The sequence below is a fragment of the Henckelia pumila genome, chromosome 3, assembly GCF_033568475.1.
Source record: "Henckelia pumila isolate YLH828 chromosome 3, ASM3356847v2, whole genome shotgun sequence".
NCBI classification, from domain to species: Eukaryota; Viridiplantae; Streptophyta; class Magnoliopsida; order Lamiales; family Gesneriaceae; genus Henckelia; species Henckelia pumila.
The window spans coordinates 56,811,686-56,826,510 of NC_133122.1; the positions used below are offsets into that span (position 1 = coordinate 56,811,686).

Below are 14,825 nucleotides of genomic sequence, written 5' to 3' on the forward strand. Positions count from 1 at the left end.
GCTATTATCATAAACATATCAAAGAACATCTTATCTCGAATATCAGCTATCACACTTGTCTCAAAACACAAATCGACGGCGTAGCGATTAAAAATCGGTAACCGATGAAATATCGAAACCATTTTCAATTTCAATTATGGTTTCTCATCAACATATCAGCAACATAACATCATCTACTCAGCATATCAGAAGCATACATTCAAAATACATGCTGTAAAAACTCATTGGAATTCATACGGCATCAAATAACTGATTCGACATCGATACGGAACTACATAATTCAATAGAAAGCCATATTCATGCTCAACATCTGATCTCTGCAATATTTCGATCTTCAAACCATACCGAAGTAATCAGAAACTTACATCAAATTGAAGTACTCGTCGCAAGGATTCCAAAACATCTTTCGGAATCGAAATCGGACGAACGGATCAAAAGTTACGGCGATTTGAAGAAATCAAAATCAAAAGAAAAAGGAAGAGGTTTCGACCTCTGTTCTCAAATTCCTGATTCTATTCTGAACATAACACGTTTCATTCTGATAATTATGCTTAAAATCAGATAGCTATTGCATAAATTGCAATTTAGTCCCTGAAGTTTTCATTAATTGCAATTCAGTCCTCGGCCGTCGTTTTAATTCAATTTCAATCCAAAATAATTTAAGAATATTAGAATTTAAATCAAAACTCTAAATATTCCCAAATTAAATATACTCGGATTAAAATAAATTAAATTCGGATTAATTAAATAATCCCGACCGTTTGCACTTCAGCCCTTCAAATGTCAGTATGTGCAAATCAGTCCCTGATCGAGTTATATCTTCCAAATTCATCTTCTTTAATTTCCGAAACATGGAATTAAATCTTCAATTCCATAAATATTCAAATCGAATATTTATTCTTTTAATTTAAGAATTCTCGGAATTTAATTCTCAAAATTCGTAAATTCTCAAATCAAATATTTTTAGCCCGGAAATTAAATCTATCATTTCCATAACTTCTCAAATCAATATTATCCCATAATATGGAATTTAATTCTCAAATTCCATAATTAATAATTTAATATTTTCGGGCCTTACAAGTCCTCTCCTCTAAGAAATGATTTCGTCCTCGAAATCGTAGTCAAGCCAAATATCAAGTCTGATAGACTGAATGATTATCTGAAGTTATTTTCACTTCAATCATTCAACTCTAATCTATTCAGTTTTACTCTAAGTACTGAATATAATTCTCTCAGTATTCCTCTTGTCTGATTCAAGTACACAGAAGGAATCTATCAATATTTTCTTACTTTAGATACGTGAAACAATTCAGATTCATTGTATCAAGCTGAAAAGAATAAATCTTTCCCATCATCAATTCCATCTGACATCTTATTCAATGAACTTCAATATTCAACTTCATATTCTGAATCTGTAAATGAAATTCTGATTTTTCTCTATTCTGAATTGAATGATGTTTCAAGAATAACTTTGTCGCTTAACTAATCCGTTTCAGCTTCCAAAGTTATATCTATCATTCAATTACTAATTCTGGTTCTTCTTTTCCGTTTTCATTTCATACAGATTTATCGTCAAATTCGTTGTGTATCTCGAATCAACTCCGATCGGATATCGACAAATTATGTCTGATCTGATGTCATATACCTCGGTAATATCATTACAACACAAGAAATCGGAGTTCTTTTCATCATATTATCATATCATTATCTCAAAATCGGCTCAATAGCTATTACAGGAATTATAATCCTCAAGTGGCAACATATTAAATCAAATAATACCGAATCAGGTATTAAAGTTCTGAGAATATCCTCAATATTTGGAAAATCGACTCAAATAATCCATCAATCGAATTCAACTCTCAGAATATCAGTCAATCAATCGATGCCACATTCTGTCAAATAAATCTAAAGATCGGACAATAGATTTTAATCATTCCTGTACTTTCATCATATCTCTATCTTCTTCACGGATCTGAATGGATAGCTGTTCGTCACATCTCATACAGAGTATTCTACCAAATTCTGATTAGTCTATTCGGACTATCAATTAATCAGAGTATAATATGTTGTAGTCACAGATTTCAACGTATTCAGAACTATTGATAATCGGTATCATATCAGATAAAAAGGTTCATTCTCACAAATTCGATTCATCATCCCTGACTAATCTTCCTATTCAAGGATAATATATTGTACATTTTCCTCAAAAAGTACTCAATGTCTTCGGATATTCTGTATTAAAATTAATAGTAAACCCAATGTTTCAATCTAAAACATTATTTCCTGGCTTACTGTTCATCTTGCAACGAATTTAATCATAATTCAGTGACTTGTTCATACAGACAGATCATCGTATACAGTACTGTTCATGAATCAGTTCATAACTACCACCTGTTTACCTCATCTATATTGTTTCATCACGGTAGTTTTTGCAAACTATTCTTTCAAATTATAATCTTGGTTCAATGTTTGGAGTTTCAAGACTAACATTGAACTCATCTGATCAACGATTTTCAACTTCATCAGAACATCTCTATACGTTTAACTTAAAAAACGTACTAATTCTGTTACTACTATTTGCTTTATCATCTGATAAAACAATTATCGAATGAATATTGAATTCATTGTTGTGCATTTCCTCAAATTCTGATATCTCTTTTCGGAAATATCAGGCACAATCAAATAATCAATCATAATATAATTCATTCATTCGGATCTGAGGCTTCAATTCATATCTCAATCTGGCATTCTGTACTGAATTCTAATTACTTCAGTTTACTTTTTGTGTTGCTTTCATCTTCTGAACAATTCTGCCTTACTTCCAATCGAAAAAATCATTCTGATTGGTGTTATATTCATCTGAATATTCAAATCAGAATACACAGAAATCTAAAATCAATTCATCGGATGCCTATTTTATTCCTTATTCCTATCTCCAAATACCGACAAATCATATCATCTAACCCAAAAATCATGGATCATATTCAAATTCTTCTATCAGTTACGAGTCACAATCTTAAATACGCTGAGATATCATCAAATGATCAATAATTCTCAAAATCAAAAGAAATAAATCAAGATTGAGAAAATCCCTCAATCAAGGTCATCCAAAATCGAATCTCCTGGATAACAAACTCTGCAAAGTAAAAACAACTCACTTGCATCACATAACTCAGAATGAGTAAATCAACACAGGCTCTAAATGAAAGCAATGTGCCATGAGAGCCAATCAATATTAAATCATTCAAGAATTATATCTCCAGTTGATGTAATCGATTCAGCATATTCAAAGAAAAGACTCATCTGTAACCAATTGTCATATCATCATTTATCTTCTAAAACTCAAGATTAATATATATAATTCATAATCTCAACAAGTCGATAATTCATAAATTCATCAATTCCTTATTGAATTCCAGTTCACAACTTAAACTAAAGCCAAAATCTTACTGGAATATATCTGTAATCTCTATTCAGTAACATACTTATCAATGCTAATTTAGATCTTGAACATATCTCGTGCATTGAATATACTGATTTCGGAATATTTCTATAATCAAACATCATATATCAAACCGAAATCACAGAATCTTAATTCGAGATTCTATATCATATCATCATATTCATATGCATATCATGTTCTTGTTGATCTAATTTTTTTTCGCTTCTTATCATCATACTGATTGGTTAAATCACAAAATCCAGTGATTCAATAATCTGCAACTATCACTAATCAGTACTTAGGTAAATTTTCACATAAACAATATCATGTTCAGTTTCAGTGCATCGAAGCAATAGTTTCATTCTTTAGTTCAATTCACAAAATTTCTTTTCTGATACAGAGGTAATCATATAATAAGCTTTCAGCTATTATGTATCTATTGCACCAATAATAACCAGGTCAAAACAAAATAAATCTGTTACCTGAAATTTCATTCTCAGGTGCAATTTCATTCTGATCCTCTGTATACTTCTGGAATTTATTCATTGAATAAATTTTAGCACATCTGTCTGACTTGTCCTTACACTGTTTGTTCAGATATCTTCCTCCACAAAAAGTGTAATAATTTCTAATATACTCTGCATTCAGAATCAGACTAATCCATCTCGATTCGCTAGAGTTAGAGATTTATTTTCATATCATGCACTTCATATCTGTTCTGGAATAAAACTTGTAGATAAAGTTGTGAGTATCTCACATACTCTTTCATGTCTACAATTTCATTCTCTTAACTCATCATTCAGCTTCAATTCTTTTAGACAAAGCTATGTCTTTAAACAAAATGTTTCAGTCGTTAACATTTATCAGACATAATCTGCGGATTCAAACCATTAAATAATTCACTCAATCTTGAGCTTTTCATCATCTACAATTCAAAGAATTGTAATAGACTTGAAAATTCTAATAAGGCATTCCTCAAATTCAAAAGATTCAACTTCTACAGGGTATATTTTTCTTTCTCATCATTTCTATCTGTTGTGGCAAAGAACTATAAACATAATTCTGTTCTAAGCACTTACCAACAATCAACATACCTCTGCCTTCTTATCATTTCTTTATCAAAATCCACCAGCTGGTTGCTAGGTTTCGAAGTTGGTATTCAATCACTCTGATCCGATATTCATCTGAATCTTCCCGGTATCTGAACAACTGATCAAGTTCTTCAAACCAACTGTTACCTACAACATCATCTATTCATTTGCTGATATTCTGTTCTGTTCCATCAGAGATAACTTCATCCAGCTGAGTAATACCGTTCTGTTCTGTTCAATCTGACCATAACATTCTATTCAGTCTGGCCATATGATTCTGTCAGTCTGGGGTGCTTACGTCACCCAAAGAACACTGTTCTATTCAATTATGGGTGCTTACATCACCCGGTAAAAATCTTATAACAAAATGGTAAAAATTTCAAAAATTTACAAATCAGTAAATCAGGAAATTGAATTTCAAATATAGATCATGCTCACATGCAATTTATCAAATCATCGAATTATCAAATCAAGTAATGCATAATCATGCAATACAATTCATGTATGTGATTCAATCTACCCCGCTCAGCTTCTATCTCAGTCCAAGAACTTACGCTCTGATACCACCTGTTGTGACGACCCGAGTTTTAATCTCTCATTTAATCAAATGTCCAATATTAGACAAGAAACAATGTCTAAACAAAAGAGTAAAAAAAAAAAAAAAAAATTTAAATGGATTGCCCTGCGCACGCGCGGGCATCACCCCTCGCGCGGGTGCAGTTCAACGAGCCCGAGGCTCCATGGGCTGGCTTGCGCGCGCGCGAGCAGTAGCTCGCCTGTGCGCAGGCCACTGCACCAGAAACAAAACGAAGGGGCTCAGCTGCTGTCAAATAGGTTCTATCATGCAATTATCATCTAATATAAGTTCATGCAAAGCCTTCTACAATATCATAAGCTATCATGCATTCTAACATGATCTCATTACTAGAAATGAATCATAACAAAGCCTTAAAACATAACCATAAGGGCTAATAATCATGCAAGAAGCAATGTTATTCATTCAAGAGCAAGCTACACCATGTTGTTTCAAAGGATTTAAACATCTATCAAATCCTAAATACAACAACAAGATAACAACTAGATCATCTACACGTTGTGAAACAAGTAGCTATAACAAGATCATGTTTAAAGCTCAACTCTACATCATGACAGCTCACTCAACCATCTAACTCGGATCATCACGCTATATCTCTTCAACCCTTGTTCTTCAAGATTGCCTTTGTTCTGCTCCATTCCCTCCTATTGCCATGACACATACAACATAACAATAGCCGGATAACTCCGGTGAGAAATATATTTCCCAGTAAAAGCAACTAAACATGCATATCAAACATATATCAAAATCATGATATAAAAGTAAATACAATGCATGTTTTCAAAACAAGGTTCATTTCATCATTCGTCGGTTGGGATCCCGAGAAGTAGATATCATAACTAATCCACCGACTCTCCCGCTCGAGGTGGGGTTACTTATCTTTCTTCTCTAGACTTTGAAGAAATCATATATGCAAATCAGACGCTAGGCTAAAACAACCACCCAGGCCATACATATACGATTCCTCAAATCGTCTATTCGAACGTTTCCGTTCATTTCAAAATCAAGGAATAAGTCTTCAAGATGAATGCAACATATATCATCAAAGCATTCATTATATCAAGAACTTATTCAATAACTCAAATTAAAGCACATAAAAGCAATTAAGCAAACAAGTATGTGATTTAGGGGAACTCGATACAAACCATCTCGAGTTGTAATCCCAAACAAATAGTAGTCTACTTTTACCTTCGTATTTCGTCTGTTCTGAATTCTTCAACCTCAAAACATGCACATCAATCTTTGTTCAATTCATTCCTTTCAGAATCGAGTCGAAATCATCAGCACATCTTCAATCAAATCATTTCAAACCTCAAGCGAACTTCCTCGGTTCACAATTCGACTTCTTGAGTTGCTTGAGCTCGTAGCATGTCTGAAATATAAAGATTGCATCTAACAAAATCAGTATACAATCCCAAGATCATTAGCTCAATCATAGACTATCAGTATGGTTTCAAAACATAACCAATCATCGTAGCGATTGACAATCGGGAATCGTTACAGTATCGAATTCATTTCTACTTTCAACTCCATTCTTACGGTTTTTCATATCCGTTCATTGTCATTCAACTCTTCAAACCAACAGCTATTATCATAAACATATCAAAGAACATCTTATCTCGAATATCAGCTATCACACTTGTCTCAAAACACAAATCGACGGCGTAGCGATTAAAAATCGGTAACCGATGAAATATCGAAACCATTTTCAATTTCAATTATGGTTTCTCATCAACATATCAGCAACATAACATCATCTACTCAGCATATCAGAAGCATACATTCAAAATACATGCTGTAAAAACTCATTGGAATTCATACGGCATCAAATAACTGATTCGACATCGATACGGAACTACATAATTCAATAGAAAGCCATATTCATGCTCAACATCTGATCTCTGCAATATTTCGATCTTCAAACCATACCGAAGTAATCAGAAACTTACATCAAATTGAAGTACTCGTCGCAAGGATTCCAAAACATCTTTCGGAATCGAAATCGGACGAACGGATCAAAAGTTACGGCGATTTGAAGAAATCAAAATCAAAAGAAAAAGGAAGAGGTTTCGACCTCTGTTCTCAAATTCCTGATTCTATTCTGAACATAACACGTTTCATTCTGATAATTATGCTTAAAATCAGATAGCTATTGCATAAATTGCAATTTAGTCCCTGAAGTTTTCATTAATTGCAATTCAGTCCTCGGCCGTCGTTTTAATTCAATTTCAATCCAAAATAATTTAAGAATATTAGAATTTAAATCAAAACTCTAAATATTCCCAAATTAAATATACTCGAATTAAAATAAATTAAATTCGGATTAATTAAATAATCCCGACCGTTTGCACTTCAGCCCTTCAAATGTCAGTATGTGCAAATCAGTCCCTGATCGAGTTATATCTTCCAAATTCATCTTCTTTAATTTCCGAAACATGGAATTAAATCTTCAATTCCATAAATATTCAAATCGAATATTTATTCTTTTAATTTAAGAATTCTCGGAATTTAATTCTCAAAATTCGTAAATTCTCAAATCAATTATTTTTAGCCCGGAAATTAAATCTATCATTTCCATAACTTCTCAAATCAATATTAGCTCATAATATGGAATTTAATTCTCAAATTCCATAATTAATAATTTAATATTTTCGGGCCTTACAGGTGTGATGTCTATCCGTCTGATAAACTCTAGGGAGATAAACGAATGCGTAGCCCCTGAATCTAGCAACGCAAATGTGGAGTTGCCTCCAACTAGAATTATCCCTGCACGCAGAAGAATCCCAACAATTTCATACCACTATTAAACTTTCCCCCAAAGATGAGTCACTAATAACCCTTAATTCTAATCACAAGTAAAACATGCTTCTTATTCTAACATGCAGATAGGAAATCCCAAATAACAAATATTCCACAAGAAAAAAAATCGAAATTCTTAACCAAAGGAAGAAATCATAAAATACTAAGGGTAAGATATACCGGTGATCAAGGAGGTATCTGGGTCTGCCTCCTCTGCCTGCATAACGAACACTCTACCAGTGGTGTTCTTCTTCCTCGGGCAATTAGCTATCTGGTGCACTGGCTCTCTACAGTGGAAACAAACTCCTGCTCCAAGAAGACAAGGTCCCGAATGCATCTTCTGACACTTCGGGCAAGTAGGAAAATCTCCAGTATTAGGGGCCCCGCCCCTCGGCTGTTGTAGCCTCTGCTGCTGTGACCTCTGCTGCTGGTTCGGGCCCTTAGACGGCCCAGTATACTGCTTCTTCGCAGGAGGCTGCGAAGATGGTCGCTGAAATCCAGACTGAATATGTCTCTTCCCCTGCTGCTCTAGCTGTATCTCTCTCATACCCTCCTCTGACCTCAGTGCTCTACTAACTGCCGCCTCATATGTAGCGACGTCCATCATACGTACGTCATGCTTGATATCCGCTTTCAGTCCCTCCACAAACTGCCTCATCTTCTCCGGTGGACTGTCTGAAATCAGAGGCACAAAATGACAGCCCCTCTCGAACTGTCTCACATACTCAATCACTGACATGTCCCCCTGCCGGAGACTCATAAACTTCCGGATCATGCGACTGCGCACATCCTCCGTGAAATACTTGGCGTAGAAGATACGCCTAAACTACGCCCAAGTCAATGTAGGAAGATGTACTCCCCTGGCAGCACCCTCCCACCAAAGAGCTGCATCTCCCTTCATCATATAAGTCGCACAGTTCACCCTGTCGGCGTCAGTAATATCCATGTATGCAAAGATGGACTCCAAAGAGCGAATCCACCCCTCAGCCACCAATGGATCGGTGGTACCAGTGAACTCCTTCGGTCCCTTCTTCTGGAACCGCTCAGCTACGTCCTCCTCGTGGGACAGTCTAGGACGTGCAGCCTGCTGCTCCAACAGAGCAGTAATCCCTGCCATCATATTAGCATTGGCCTGCTCCAATGCTGCAAGTGGATCCTGGGGTGGAGGTGGAGATCTCTCACGTCTGTTCACAGGTCTGGGAGGCATTCTGCACCACCACATATATCTCTACGTAAATCGCCATGCATAGCTAAGTTCTTTAACATTAATGCTAACTTAAATTCTTAAAAGTAAATCATGCTATAAACACTTAAAACTTACAGACCGGTAGCGGGATTTCTGAGCTCGCATAGCAGTAATGACACCTCCAAGGACCGTGCTTTGATACCAACTGAAACGACCCTAACTCTCTAAATGTAAATAAATATGCGGAATTTTTTTTTTTTTTATACTTACTAAGTAAAAATATGTACATACATGCCCATACATATATGCACAAAATAAGTAGTTTTTAAAAATAAATAACTTGAATAAAATAATGCAACAATTCGAAACTTTAATATTTCATAAATTAAATATCTGAGTCATGCATTTAATAAAATACTGACAAAAGCAAAATAAATTAAAGTTTACATGCACTGAAAATATTTAAATAAAAACATACAATAGTGTCAATTACTGAAAATAAATAAAAATGTATAACATGATAAAATATTCGAAACATGCATATAGACTCAGACAACGGTCACGGGGTCACTGCATGTCCGCTCATAGATCCTCGCCGCCGGTGGGTACTACATCCTCCTCTACGTACTCACCTGCACCATATCAGTGTAGTGAGCCTAGAGGCCCAACATGCTAACATAACAAGGGTTTAAAATAATTTAAATCACTTTAATACTAATACATAACATATACATGAATGAGCATGCTTAAAAATATCATGAACATAACATAAACTTAAATTAAACTTGAATATCATAATAATACATAAACATTGTTGAGCAAAGTATTTTCTAATATCGAAAGGTCGTATCCATAGTGTAACCATACATACATTAAATACTGATCAGCGTGGTAAACCAACGTACGTGGCGGTGACGAATCACATCTTAAATTGGCAGTAAACTGTCCTTCAATAGTTCACATATGGGGACGAATCCCCCTTAAATTGTCACACTACTTCAACTTTCAACCTAAAAATTATTTTCTTTTGCTCAACCTTAAACATTAAATCATGCATAAAAATTATTTCATGAATGCATGTACTTAAATAAAATGTGTGGTCTTCATATATATTTAATTTAATTTCATACTAACATATAAATATTAAAAATAACTTCCATGCATAAAAATAATTAAATATATATTCAGGACACATGCAATTTCTCATGGGTTGTACTGAACTGCTGGCCCTAACACTCAAGCCCAATTTCTTAAATTCTGGCCCATTAACACTGAGACTGGCTCATTAACATACTTAAGCTCATTAACACATTTCTAAGCCCAATAAAAATTTTCTGGCCCAACAACACTCTATTCTGGCCCAATGGGCCCAAAAGCCCAAAGATTGGCCCAATAATTTCCATGGGCTCTAAAGCCCATAAAAATTAGTTGACTAACTTAAATTAATTAATTATGTCCACTAAGAAAATTTAATATAGCCCATTAATTTAATTAAACTAATTAGCCCAATTAAACACTTAGACTTATTAATTAACTTAAAAATAAAATACCCGAGCCCAACTAACTTGACCCGGACCCGGACCCAACTAACATAACCCAAGACCCACTGACTTGACCCGGACCACCAACCCGACCCGGACCCATCACTGAAACCCTAAACCCGTCGCCCCTCCTCTATGCCTCTCGGCCGCGAGTAGCAGCCACTCCATGGCTGCCGCCGGCCTGCTCCGGCCGCCCAGACATAGCCCACGTCTGGGCGGTCCTAAGCTGACCAAGGCCCCGACCCCATGCAGCCCCAGGCATAGAGGCCGAACCCCCTTCCATCGAACCCTAACCTGCGCACACACAAGGCCGATCTTGCACCAGCCCTTTCCTGGGCTCGTTTGGCTCGAACCACTCGAGCCACTCGAGTCCAAACCACCCTCACACAGCCTAGGAACCCCTGGCCAGCAGCTGGACGCACCCATGGCTAAAAAAACGTGAGCATGATTCAACCCATCCAAGAACAAGGCGCATAACAACAAAACCAATCGATTTTTTTTTCTGAAAATTTCTTGAATAATTCTGATAATCACACACACACGCATAAACACTGATATGGCATCAAAAAATCGAAAGGAAAGATGCCTAGCACCGAAAATTGAAGAGAAGTAGGCGTAGATGACGATTCCGGGACGACGGGACGATGATCAACCACCTTGGAAGCTTAAAATCGATCTCCTAAGAAGTTTTCTGGCCTGGCACGATGAAGGAGATGAAGAACAAGGGAGGGGGTGGCGGCTGAAGGATTGAACGTAGGGTTGGGGTTTTTTTTTTTTTTTTTGTGATTTTTGATTAATTTAGAATATAGGGTAATTAAAATATTAATAAGGGTTTTAAATATAAAATATACAACTTAAAACTCCAAATAAAAGTTAAGAATCTGATAACTCATTTAAAATCCCGAAATATGAATTTTAGGGAATTTTAAAGATAATTAAAAGTCAATATTTTGGCTAAATTTGGATAAAAATGGACTCCTAAAATTATATAAAATTAAATACTGATAATTTTGAGGAGATAAAACTCAAAATAATATTTTTGGGCTCTTAAAAGGCTCATGAAATACATTGGATAGAAAGTTGTCATCTCGTCCGTCCACGGTCCCGTCTACGCGATAAAATAATTTAAATACCAAAAATCATAAAAATCTCAAATTATGGGTTAAATGCTTGAAAATAAATCTTAAAACATGCACAAATAATTCACATAATAATTTAACCCATAAATCTAAAATTTTAAATAAATAAATTTCCTAATTATGCATGCGAATTTACGTATTTAAATACCGGGTGTTACATGGAGAGTAGAATCCAAGCGCTTCCTGCTCCAAGAATAGAAATTTAAAAGCAAACGTAGATAAAACAAGAGCAACAAGTCATATATATATATATATATATATATATATATATATATTTAGATTTTGGTCGGATACATGATTAATAGATACATCATTTTAATAATCTGGTTTATCAAATTAACTTTGTAAAATCTAATTCACCCCACTAATATCAAATTTGAACCAATTAAAATCTATGAATATTTGGAAACATACAGCGTTTAGGCCACTTCCAAATGTATGTGTCAGAGTCGATACTAATATCAAATTTGGATCAATTACAAGACAAGTTTTGTGATTGATGACAAAACAAAAATTAAACGAAATCATCACGTAATATTCTTGTAATGGAAATTGAAAATCATCTTGTAAGTATCAAAATAAAGTAGTAGTAACTCAAATGTATATATATGATTAATAAATTCATGTCACCAAAAATGTACGAAGTAAAATTCACCACACATTCAGAAATAACCACCAAAACTAGTTAGCAAGATTAATGAGATAATGGCCACCATTTCTGTTCTAGATAATTATTCTGATTTTTTGACAAGATAATTGCGATTTAACATTCACGTTAAGTATCATATGACATTCAATATAGGAGATCAACGAGACACATCACTTAAATTATAATTATATATATATAGAATCATATATGCCATGTGCTTAAAAGTAAATCAATTTTATGCAGAGAAAAGCATAATTACATGCACGATTCTTTTAATGATTTACAAACATTGCATAATCTTCATCTTTTACGTGTGGTTCCCTTGACAACATATATATCTTTCCTTACACGCACATGTTTAACAATCTTTCAGGCAGGAACGGAAATTATAGATATTCAACATAACTCGAATTGAATATAATGAATGTTTCTGTTACTAATGAAACTAAAGAAGCTTGGAAATCGGATGAATGTATATAGCATTTTCAATGGACCTGATTAAGAAAAGATGAAAATTGTATGACATATATTAATTATGAGAGAAGAGGAAATTTTCCACCTATTAATAACTAAGTTCAATATTATTTGTCAAATTCATGCATCTCAGATTTAACATCATAAATTTGACTTTTTCAAGCCAATTGCTTGGAAGTATTTACTTTCTTGCAATCTATTTATGTACGAGCAATGTACCGTACATAAAATACAGCTGACGTCTAACAATTTTGACCCTAGATTTGTACATTAAAAAGGAATATGACTAAAGGCACCGATGTTCTACAAACAACTAAAAGCATAATAAAGACCCTTGTTTTATTGCCAAGAAGATAAAATCTTGAATAAATCTGACTTGTTAGCATCTAAAGCCACATATCAAATGCAAAAAAAAACACACTTACATTTGTAGGAAACCAAAGAAATTTTAAACCAGCATCAAGAAGAAAAATTTCTAAAAACTGGCCTTACATGCAATAAGTGGCAATGGCTTTGATCCCATCATCACTGAATCCATCACAACTTGACAAAGATAAAGCCTTGAAGCCCGGGAATGACTTAGCCAATAACTCCTGTCTCCAAGCTCTATTCACTAACAGTCATTCTCTTTAATCTTATCTCCTCCAAAAAAGGGTAAACTTTTGCAAACATGACCAGCCAAGGATTCACGTCAGCCCCCCTAATGCAACTAGCCATAAGAATATAAAATTCCAAACTTGCCCAAAAGATCATATAGATCATTAACCTTGAAAATAAGAGGAATAATTTGAATGCATCTATGCAGAAGAAAAAAAAACATATTGAACACAAACCCAGCAACCCAAAAGCATCAGAAATTCACCTAGAACAAAGTCCACCAATCAATCACTAGTGACGAACAATCCAATTTGTATAGAGCACTTTTATTCTTAGGTATAGCAAACAAGATTTCAGCAGCATATTCTCCAAGACTGTCAATAAACAAAACGAAGACAAACGAAAAGAAACAAAAACAAAATGAAAAGAAATAACATATACAAATCCTAAAGCAAATGAATAAGCAGAAACTTTTGGATTCAAAAACTTACCTACATGAATCCTCGACAGAAAGTATTTTATCAACAGAGAGAATGAAAATAGAGCCCCGAGATTTAGCAAACCAGAGAACTTCAGTGCATTCTTGAAGAAGAAGAGTACATGTTGCTTCTCAATTTATTGTTCTCTTCGTCGTGCGAGAGATGTGGGCTTCTCTTGTTCTCGCATCTCAATTTCTTGTTCTGAGTACCTGTAAATTATTCTATTGGAAGTTCGACGGCGGATTACTTGCAGTGATTTATCAAACAACACAAAAATTTAGGGAGAAAACATAGGGTTTCGGTCATAAATCGAGAGAAAATGAGAAGAAGAAGATTACCTCAAGTCGACGGTGGAAGAAAGAAAATAGAGGTAATATGCAGAGGTAAATGATCTTTAAGAATGTTGAACCCTGCTTGACCGAAATATATCAAGCGTATTAACAGCAAACCGCGGGCGGTAAATATTGAATTCTATTTTAAGACTATTAACAGCACGAAGCGCGCTGTTAATACTAACTTTTGACAGCACACTAAAGGGCATGCCGTAAATAATATCATTGACGGCGTACTTTTATTGTACGCTGTTGATGTCGCGCTGCAAATACTCATTTTTCTTGTAGTGATTTACAACATTATTCTATTATGGTTCCATTGTTATTGATGATTAACTTTATAATATTATTTATTTTTTGATTCAGATGGTCATGTCTGCTAGGATGAACCTTTCCGGGAATGCAAAAGTGAAATCTGAGATGTTCACGTAGACAAAAGCACCAGTACACTACCTTGAATTATTCTAGATATGGCTTTTAGTGTAACAGTAGATTCGTGGT

General features: G+C 34.7%; 1 long non-coding RNA gene across 4 annotated transcripts; it reads right to left on the reverse strand.

Annotated features, from left to right (window-relative positions):
* Positions 1–6,361: 6,361 nt before the first annotated feature.
* LOC140893082 (uncharacterized) lies at positions 6,362–14,420 on the reverse strand. Of its 4 annotated transcripts, none has more exons than XR_012153009.1 (5): positions 14,331–14,420; positions 14,005–14,213; positions 13,779–13,887; positions 13,409–13,625; positions 6,362–6,500 (listed from the first exon to the last, which is right to left on the reverse strand). It is a non-coding gene; the product is annotated as an uncharacterized lncRNA (long non-coding RNA). The 4 variants fall into 4 exon arrangements; XR_012153010.1 differs by lacking the exon at positions 6,362–6,500 and adding an exon at positions 9,567–9,745 and having other exon boundaries at positions 13,409–13,616; XR_012153007.1 differs by lacking the exon at positions 6,362–6,500 and adding an exon at positions 9,567–9,745.
* Positions 14,421–14,825: the final 405 nt, after the last annotated feature.